Genomic DNA, 9,662 nt, shown 5'->3' with positions numbered 1-9,662 from the left:
CCCACGTGTGTTCCAATGACACTTGACCAGGTGGCATTTCCCTAGATACGGGAGAGGTGGTTTGTAGAAAATAATCGGGACAATAAAAAAGTAATCTGGTTATTCATGGTTTTGTAGAATGCTGATCGTCGCAACCGCAGATAATCCCTGTGGCGGAGGCCGTATTGCTTAGCAAATATTCTATTTGCTCTTTTACCTTTAGTGGCCCCCTTCTAGTGAGGCAGGACTGTCTGGCTCCTTCTAACCAGTGGGCTGAAGCAGCAAAGGTCCGTTTTGATTCCGTAGTTTATTATCCCCTGCTGTGACGGCTGTACAGGCTGCATTTTCAACAGGGCAGCTACAAAATGGCGGAGCCTCTTTAAGCCTGGGTCTCCAGGTGACTACATGCAGCAGGGCGCCCTGCTGATTTGCATGGGGGGCGGGTGTGGGGAAATTATTGTGAACAGGTTGGGAGCTGAGTGTTGCCAGAGCAAACCTGGCCTCTTCTGACTAAACCAAACCTGCACATTGATTTTCATCATCTTCCTTAATCCTCCTTTCAATAATTCTTTCAAATAGGAAGTATTAATTTTTTTTATCAAAGGAAACTGATGTTCCGAAAGGGTAAGACATTACCTGAGAAGGTAATTCCGTTTATGACTGTTTGCTGAATGTCTACCGTTGCTGACTTTGCAGCCCATGGGAATGAGTTTATTGAGAACAGTGACTGTCATGAGTCAGGTGCTGTGTTTAAGAGGAGGAGAAACAAAAGAATTGGAGATCCAGAAGGTAGAGAATCACCACTTGAAAGGCAGGTAGTAGAACCCTGGAGATACTGGGAACCATTTGGGGAGACGTAAATTGGGGGGTAGTCAAAGGAATCACCCCTCCTTTTACTATTCTAATCTGTACCAATGGGAAATTCCATTTTTCATTAGTTTTTTTCATTAACTTCCTCATAATAAGTTGGCAGGTTATCCCTACCATAAAAGAAAAAAAATTCCTGACGGTCCTCCCGTTAGTATGAGTCTCAGCTATCATCTTCCACAGAGAGTATAAGTTGATATCAATGAGCACTGAGATGATAGGATAAAGAAGGAGCAACGGGGGAACTTAAATGTGGTTGAGCTGGGGAGGGGGGTTTGCATGTGGTAGTCAGTTCACTTATGACTATGTTAACTTGTAGCTCTGTGATATCAGAGAGTAGCCCCAACCCTGAGAATTTGGAGGTGGGGTAAAAATGGAGAAGGCAAGAAAAGAGAGGTCGAGGGAGTCATCTAAGCAAACTTCACAAACCTTGTGGTTTTCCCTAAACTAAACTAAACTAAAAAAAAAAAAAAAAAGCAGATAGTTCTTCTCATCACTTCTCAGGGGCTGCTGAAAGCCATCATTTTTGAGGGCAAGCACCACACGATGTTGATACTTATCAGAGTATGAAGATCTGGGGAGAAAATGGGTTAAGATGAAGGACTCTTACCTACATTCTTTGGGAACTGGATTTTACCAATGACTTTTCTGAATGCAGCCTTTACATCTTTGTTCCTCAGACTATAGATCAAGGGATTCAGCATGGGGATGACCACGGTAGAAAAGACAGGCACAATCTTCTCTTCCTCTGGGGACCGGTCTGAGTTACTTCCCTGGTACATGAAGGCAAATGTCCGGAAGAAGAGGACAACGGTGGTAAGGTAGGAGGTACAGGTGGAGAAAGTCTTGGCTTGCCCACCAGCAAAATTCACCCTCAGGATGGCTCTGATTATGAGCGTATAGGAGACCACGATGATCATGACATTGGCCAGGAACATGAACTTGGCAAAAAAGAGGATGACAATCGCACTTTGTGTCATGCTGTTGCAGGCAAGCTTCAGCAGGGGCGGGAAGTCACAGAAGAAGAAGTTGATCTGATTGTGGTCACATGAGGAGAGGGTGAAGGTGCACGTGGTACGCAGGATGGCCCCTGACATCCCAGACATAGGCTGCAGCCAACAGTCCCCTGCAGGTGCCTGGAGTCATGGCCAGGTTATAACGCAATGGGTGGCTAATGGCAACAAAGTGGTCATAGGCCATCATTGCCAGCAGGAAACACTCCGTGCCTGCACAGATGGTGAAGAAAAAGAACTGGGTAGCACATTGGCCAAAGGAGATGACCATCTTGCCTGTGGCCAGTGTGGCCAGGATCTGAGGGGTGATGACTGAGGAGTAGCAGGCATCCAGCAGGGAGAGATGGCTCGGGAAGAAGTACGTGGGGGTGTGGAGTCAGAGATCCACTTGGATCAGAATGATCGTCCCCACATTCCCCAGAAGGGTGACAATATCGAAAACGAGAAGCAGCAGGGTTAGGGGAACTGCCAGTTCAGGGGTGATCTGTGAAGCCCACAAGAATGAACTCCATCACAGCAGTGAGATTTCTTTTTGGCCACAGACTCAATGTAGCTAGGTGGTTGGAAGAGGAATGGAATTGGAGATTCCAGGACTGAAGGACTTTGCTTTCTTCAGTGTCAGATGTTAGGTGAGTACCTCAGATAGTCTCTGCTCAGAGAGAGAAGGAAATCTTTACCATCTTGAGAATCCACAACTAGCAGTTACTATGAAGGGCTTTTACCTATCTTTGTGCCTCTCCTGAAATCGGACCGTGGGTCAGTATTTCTTCAAATTTGCTTGCTTGTTGTCTTTAAGACCAGAGAACCTTAGACTGTCAAGACTGGAAAGGACCATTGTAGCATCTCTCTATTCTAGAATATCCCCAACAAATTGTGTAGTCCAGTGTACACCAGGGCCACATCAGATGGCCTCTTGAGCTGTGCTCTGTACACCTCCTTGAGGGGTAGCTCATTAGCCTGTGGTGTGAGTGGTGCCTCCAAAATTGTCAGATGCAGGACCTTGTGCTACCGCTTTCTGTGATGGGGACTTTTGGGGACACTCTATCTTTGGAAAAGTCTCCCTGTTGGGAAAGCCACATTACTTTTTCTGCATCTTCTACATGTTGGTATAGTCTACACATTGATACTATGTTGAATAAAATCCCTCTCTCTCAAGACAGTGTTAACGATCACGTTTATCTAACCTCATCTCCAAGTCAAACATTTCCACTTACTTCTGTAATTCCTTGTGAGTGCTCTCATCACCCACTTCTGCTCTCCTACAAATCAGGTCATCGTCTGTCTTGGATTTCTTTCCCTAGGATCCGAGAAAGAAAGTGATTCTGTGGAAACGATTAGATTTATGGAGCCCTTATTCTGTGTCAGACATTTCCTTTTCACATTAACTTAGTGGTTCCTCTCAATAATCCTGGAATAACCATTAACACCTTCAGGAAGGTGTGGAAGTTGATACATATCCCCTCTATTGCTTGGCGGTAGTCTAAGCCTGGACTACCCCAGTTCCTCCCATTGCTTCCATCTTTTATGACCTGTGCTCTCTCACCCGGGTCTAGTGGAGACTGAAGATGGAAGGAAGTCCTAGATTACTGAACTGAAGCGAATTCTCCGGACATTAAGAACAGGAGTTTAAGCAGCTTTCTTCCAGAACCCTCTTATTACTGTGATTTTTTTTTCCTGTGCTCCAAGCATCTGCTTCTTTCTGTCCCTTTCTCAAATGAGTTTCCTATCATTTTTATCTTCCCTGTTTCCTTTAACTCTGACTTGTACATAGTCATGGCTTATCACTCCTTAGAGGGCCATCACTGTTAGTACCATGAGGAACTGAAAAGTTATTTCAGGATTCCCTAGTTCAAATACTTTGCAGAGAGAATTTTTTATTTATCCAGCTGCCTTTTTTTGGGGGGGGGAGGTGACAGTCCAAAAGTTAAAAAGTTGAAAGCATGTAGCCAGCCCACATATTAACTGTCTGCTATATCCAAAGGGATAAAACAGCTTTCATACCTTCCGCTGGGCTGTGAATGGGGCTGGTATCTGACATCTCTTCGAGACCTGTCCTTACTCAGTTTGGAACTTTTTAGTACAAACATCCTAAAATTGTACCCAAATCTATAATTTTGTTCTATGACTCAGTAACTCCTTCTTTCATGGCAGTATTCTCCATCCTTTATTTAGCCAAGAAAGTTTTTTTTTTTAAGATTTTATTTATTTATTTGACAGAGAGAGACACAGCCAGAGAAGGAACACAAACAGGGGGAGTGGGTGAGGGAGAAGCAGGCTTCCTGCTGAGCAGGGAGCCCGATGAGGGGCTCGATCCCAGGACCCTGAGATCATGACCTGAGCCGAAGGCAGACACTTAACGACTGAGCCACCCAGGCACCCCGAAAGTTTTTCTTTTTCCTCCTTTCCACAGACATGTAAATTTAGAGATAAGGACTCCATGCTTTAGCTGCACCTTGCTTAAGAGACGTTTTCTGAGGACTCTTTTCTTGCTGTGCCTATCTCTGAATCATAAGATTACAAATATGAGTTTCTTTGAGGCTGTTAATATATTACTCTGAATCCTTCAAAAAATGAATGCTTCAATAATTTGAACTAAATAACCAATGAATTCAGATTTCTATCATGTTTAATCATATGATTTACAGACTTATAGCAATATCCCACTGCTTAGTAGGATTTGGGCTGTCATGATTGGCCAATCACAGCACCTTTTTTCCCCAGAATGGTCATAATCTTTCAGTCCAGCCCTTGGACATGCTCCACAACACTGGTATTGAAACTGAGATTGAAATTATTTATTTGACACACACACACACACACACACACACACACACACACACACACACACACCCCAGCAGGGGGAGCAGCAGAGGGAGAGGGAGGGGGAGAAGGAGGCTCCCTGCTGAGCAAGGAGCCCGATGTGGGGCTTGATCCCAGGACTCTGGGATCATGACCTGAATGGAAGGCAGATGTTTAACTGACTGAGCCACCCAGGCGTCCCTCCCCTCCACACTTGTTGAAAGCACCCACGACCCTCAGCAGAGACCCCAGACCTCACAGACCCACGGAACCTGGAGTTGGAAAGGACCTGGGTGATGTGGTTCTGTAATTTTCCAGCTCAGCTCCCTAGAGGCTCCAGCTTTCCCAGAGCTGCCAACTCAGCCAGCTTCAAATGAAGCAGCAATTCCTTGAACTCTTGTCAACAACCGGGTGCTTCATTTCATTTTGTTTGGAAAGGGGATTCTGATGTTAAAAAGAGATTTGAATACACCTGGTCTACTATGTTCTCTTCATTTGGCAGAGGGAAAAATTGAAGCCCAGAGAAGAAGCAACTTTTACCCAGTGTGTCAGGGAACATTCCCTCCCCAATTTGTCCTGGTGGGGGCTCGACACTAAAATCCTATTTGGAGCCTCAGGAAAGGCCGCGGAGTCATTAAAGAACAAGTCAGAAGTGACAAGCCCAGATAGGCCACAGGGATGGGAGGGTTGCTGGGACATTCAGAGGCCAGGTTCAGGGCCCCCCACTCATCATCTCCCTCACTGCACTTCCCTCCCGTGCCATCCATTTCCACATTCTCTTCTCGAAAGCTGCCCATTACAAGTATCTTTCTTTCTGACCTCATCAGTTGAGACAACCTCCTCAGAGGGGTCCAGGCCCATCCTTGGTTCTTGCTCTGAATACTTGGTTACTCAACAGTATGGCTGTCTGGAGAGTAATAATATCTGAGCACCAACTCTTATTCCCTGCACTCAACATATGTGTTACTGATTACTGCAGTCATTGGCAAGGTATATATATTCCTATGCCTGCTTTATAGAAGACAGAGTTGAAGCTTTGGGAAGGTAGCTTGTCCACAAGGTCGCACTGTTCAAAAATTTGGAAAACACATTTAATAGTCTTGGGAATATATTTGATCTCCCTGCGTAGTTACAAGATTCACATTACCGCATAGGAGAAGAGCTGTTCCTTTTGTTCTTATGAAAGACTTCTGTGAAGCACTGTTGATATTTTCTGTTTTCTTGGCAGATCCAAGGAGATGGCTGCTGTGGCAATCTGAAAATGATAGAAAATGCAATGATCTTATCGTCTTTAGGCTGGCTGTACACATATGCTGAAACCCCCTTCAAATATGCTTCCAGTGGGCAGCAGAGCCAGACCGTGTGTCCAGTTTACCCAGCGTTGCTGGATGGAATTAAGAGCTTGCAACCTACAGGTCCTCCAGGTGGCTAACTGTTTTGCCTTCTTGCTCAAAGAACCCAATTAAGATCATCTTGTTTCCAAATCAATGAGTTTTCTGATCCAATTGAATCCTTTGGTGGTTTTAACATCTATTTATAGAATTCACCTAGGATGGTGCTTGTGTGCGAAGGTGATAATGAAAAATGGAAGACAGACTCTTTCTCCATGATTCACTATGATGATTTACCTTACAGTGGGGGCTGTGGGGGCTCTGTGAGCCTGCATTTGTCTGCCAGTCACAAAATGAGAGGCGAGGGCTTCTGGGAGAAGGTAGCCTCCTTCTGTCAGAGCCGACTCGGGGGTATTATAGCCCCTCTCTCTCCATCTGGGGAAGAAAACAGTGAGTCTGGGGATTAAAAAGCCCAGGAGGATAAGTGGAAGACCCTGAATGATGTCATTTCCCATGTTCCTCAGGGAATGAATATTGTCACCTTCATGCCATTTCTTCCAGGGCTGGAAAAAAAAACAACAACAACAACTGAGAGAGAATCCAGACTTATGTTGACACATCACAGATGAAGAAACAGGTCCAGAAGGGCCACGTGCCTCTCCCGGGCTCCTGAGCTCCCAGAGCGTCTGAGCTGTCGCATGGAGGTCGTGTGCGCTGCTGAGAAGTGATGGGTGAGGGTGGCTATGGTGGGGAGGAGGAACTGGGACTAGGAACTGTGGCACGTTCCATCAGGTTGGCTGCCCTGTTAGTCTGGTTTGCCCACGGATGCTTCCTTCTAGACCCAGGACAAGCCTCACCACTTCTGGGAAGCCTGACTGGATCCCATATCAAGTTCCTCTGCCCTCAGAAGGCCACACAATGCTTACCTTTCCATTTTATATTGTGGCAGGGTCTTGAGCTTCAAGCCCTCTTTAGTGTAAACACCTGCCTTCCAGAATATTCTGTGGGGTAGCGAGCAGTCCTATAGTGTATGTAACTTAGAAACAAAGGAAGACCACCTTACTGGTGGAAAATCTGGAACAAGTCAGAGCAGGGTGCCTCGAATCCCATTTTGTTGTTGCTAAGGAGAAGGGGGGGGGTAGTTTCATCCATCCTTGTATTGCTAACAATATGGCTTAGTTTAGCTTATTTTTGGATTATATGTATATGGACATGCACACTATTGTTTTTTAAATAAGATAAATGTTTATTTCTATCCTACATAAAAGAAGCCTGGAGATAAGGCAGCCCATGGCTGGTATGGTGGATTAAAAATGTCATCTGGGGCTTAGCCTTCTCTGTGTTTCTTCTCTGCTGCTTTCTGAGCATGGCTTCCAGCTTCAAGGTTAGTTTATGATCCATAATGGCTATCAGGCTCCAGCCATCACATCCACACTCCGGATCAGAATAAAAAAAAAAAAAAACCTAAAGATAAGTGTTTTGAGTTTTATGCTATTACAATGCTTTATGAACATTTTTGTACCTGTATCCAGATGGGCATGGGCAAGAGTTTCTCCGTTGTGTATACCTAGGTCACTGGAATATCTGGGTCAGTGGTTATGTGTATATTTGACTTTGAAAGGTTAATGCCAAAATATTTTACAAAATTAAACTAATTTGATACTACTACTACTAAATTAGTTAATATACTACTCTTTTCATCTCTTTGTCAATAGAGTGGTGTCATACTTTAAAAGTTTTGCTAATCTAGTGAGCATATTGTGTTTTTAATTTGCATTTTCCTGATTACTAATGAGAATAAGCATTTCTTCATAGGTATATTGGTTATTTGAACAGTCTCCTTGTGACTGGCTCAAACACTGCTTGAATGTTTGTGCTATCTTTTCTCAATCACTTTTCTTTTTCTTTTAACCCTTCCCCTCTTAATCACTTTTATGTATACCCATACACACACAAGATAGTAGTTGTGATTGTGTACCTTAAAAATATTTTCTCCCATTTTGTGTCTTGATTTTTCATCTTCTTTTTAAATATAAGCTGAAGTTTCTCTCTCTTTTTATTTATTTATATTTTTAGAGTAGGCTCCATGTCCAATGGGGGGGCTTGAACTCACAACCCTGAGATCAAGAGCTGCATGCTCTACTGACTGAGCCAGCCAGGCACCCCAATTTCCATCTTCTTCTTCTATTTTTTTACTTGACAGAGAGAAAGAAAGCACAAGCAGGGGGAGCAGCAGAGGGAGAGGGAGAAGCAGGCTCCTCACGGAACAGGGAGCTGGATGTGGGGCTCCATCCCAGGACCCTGGGGCCATGACCCGAACCAAAGGCAGATGCTTAACCATCTGAGCCACCCAAGCACCCCAATTTTCATCTTCTTAATCATGTTTTTGATCAACAGAACCTCTTTAATGAATACTGACACATTTAGGAATATTTAAATGTATTATTAATGCCTTTTGTTTTGTATATAAGAAATTCTTCCATATAATGAGGTCATGAGAATATTCTCCTCTGTTATTTTATAAAATGTTTGTTAATTTGCCTTTCATATTTAGTTCTTGATTCTACTTTGAATTTATTTGGAGAGAGGTGTAGGACTGCATCAGTCAGGGTCCTTACAGGTAACAGATGCTACATTTGATTTGGGTAATTTGAGGAGGGTTTAGTAAAACCACTATTTAAAAAGATGTGGACGAGATTTAAGAAGACCAGGATGAGATGAGTCAGTGCCCCACAGCTAGTGACAGAGAGGAGCCATTACCAGTCCTCCAAGTAGTGATTTCTATTGAGCCTCTGTGACCTTCAACCTGTGGCTTCCAAGGTCACTGGGTTCAGTTGCCTCAAGCCAGCAGAATGGGAAGGAGCATGGCTTGGAAATGGTCCACAACATTTAGTCAAGCATTCTGCTGGCTAAAAACTCAGCTCTATGTCCATACTTAGCTGCAAAGGAGGCTGGGGAAAGTAGTCTGGCTGTATATCCAGTCCTAGCTGAGTAACAGTTGTTTGGGGTCAGAAGGCAGACTGCAGAGGCAGCTCCTAAGATGGCCCGGGATGATTCTGCCTTCTGGTATTCATGTCTTTGAGTAATTCCTCTCTCTTGAGTATGGCTTGGATTTAGTGACTACCTTCAGTAAATACAATGTGATGGGATGTTACTTCTGAGATTAGATTTCAAAAGGACTACAGCGTCTGTCTTTAGCACCTGCTCTGATGAGAGTCATGTTGTGAGTTTCCCTATGGAGAGGATCATGTAGCAAGGAATGGGCGTATTTGGCCAACAGTGGGGAAGGACTCAAGTCTTGTCAACATGACTAGAGCCCTGGGCAACATCTTAATAAGTTTTGTGAGAGACCCTGAGCCAGAGACTAACTAACCCAACTAACCTGTGCCTGGATTCCTGACCCACAGAAACTGTACGATAGTAAATGTTTGCTGCTTCAAGCTGCCAGTTTTTCACTCAGGGTTGTGAGTTCAAGCCCCACATTAAGTAGGCTCCACACCCAATGTAGGGTTTGAACTCACAACCCTGAGATCAAGAATTGCATGATCTACCAACTGAGCCAGCCAGGGGCCCCTAAGCTACCAATTAACAGCAATACATAACTAATATATCCTTATATATATGCTCTTGATGACACAGTTTCAATATTCTGCTTACTTCTTAGGGTTTTTTT

The 9,662-nt window shown here is 44.2% G+C and overlaps 1 pseudogene; it reads right to left on the bottom strand.

Moving 5' to 3' along the window:
* Positions 1-1,436: 1,436 nt before the first annotated feature.
* On the bottom strand, positions 1,437-3,897 carry LOC141374768 (olfactory receptor 9I1-like; annotated as a pseudogene).
* Between the last annotated feature and the right edge of the window lie 5,765 nt (positions 3,898-9,662).

The sequence above is a fragment of the Callorhinus ursinus genome, unplaced genomic scaffold, assembly GCF_003265705.2.
Source record: "Callorhinus ursinus isolate GAN/ISIS: 27379988/994484 unplaced genomic scaffold, GSC_fseal_2.0 scaffold21, whole genome shotgun sequence".
NCBI lineage: Eukaryota > Metazoa > Chordata > Mammalia > Carnivora > Otariidae > Callorhinus > Callorhinus ursinus.
The sequence above is the reverse complement of the archived record's forward strand: the minus strand, read 5'-3'. Positions and strand labels throughout refer to the sequence as shown.